The sequence below is a fragment of the Geospiza fortis genome, unplaced genomic scaffold, assembly GCF_000277835.1.
Source record: "Geospiza fortis unplaced genomic scaffold, GeoFor_1.0 scaffold78, whole genome shotgun sequence".
In the NCBI taxonomy this organism is placed as follows: Eukaryota; Metazoa; Chordata; class Aves; order Passeriformes; family Thraupidae; genus Geospiza; species Geospiza fortis.
The window spans coordinates 1,524,993-1,525,494 of record NW_005054339.1 but is presented as its reverse complement, the minus strand read 5'-3'; the positions used below and the strand labels follow the sequence as shown (position 1 = coordinate 1,525,494).

General features: G+C 59.8%; 1 protein-coding gene across 4 annotated transcripts in view; it reads right to left on the bottom strand.

The window, feature by feature from the left end:
• Positions 1 to 502, bottom strand: part of CACNA2D2 (calcium voltage-gated channel auxiliary subunit alpha2delta 2) — a 185,642-nt gene that overhangs the window by 5,049 nt on the left and 180,091 nt on the right. The gene's annotated exons all lie outside the window — the stretch shown is intronic.

Genomic DNA, 502 nt, shown 5'->3' with positions numbered 1-502 from the left:
GAGGGCGGGGGTACCCATAGGTGGCTGTGCTGCACCTCAACCCACTGAAAACCCCAAAAGCTGCACTGGCAAAACGTCCCCTAACAGGACGTGTGGCTGCTATAACGACCTATGAGCAGATATGTGATTAGCTGGTGATGTAATTAGGGCTGGTCAGAGATCGCGCTGTGGTGGCGGGAAGGGCGGGTGCTGCAGAGCCATGGTGCTCCCCAAACAGCCCGCTGAAGGATGGCCCTTCATCCCTGCTGGGTGACACACTGGGCGGCATGGCCCAGGGGAGGGGACACATCTGTCCGTCAGGGGGCCGCTATGCTCTTCTCATGTCCCCAAACCCCCTGGGCATCCCAAATTTGGGCCGAAACCCCTCCCTCCTTCTCCCTCCCCCCCGCAGCCAGCACGACTGTATGATGCGGCCGGCGGCCCCTCGCTCGGCAGGATTTTCAGAAACTATACCTATATATGCACGCGCAGAGGTCGGGCTGCACCGGGTGCATATATATAT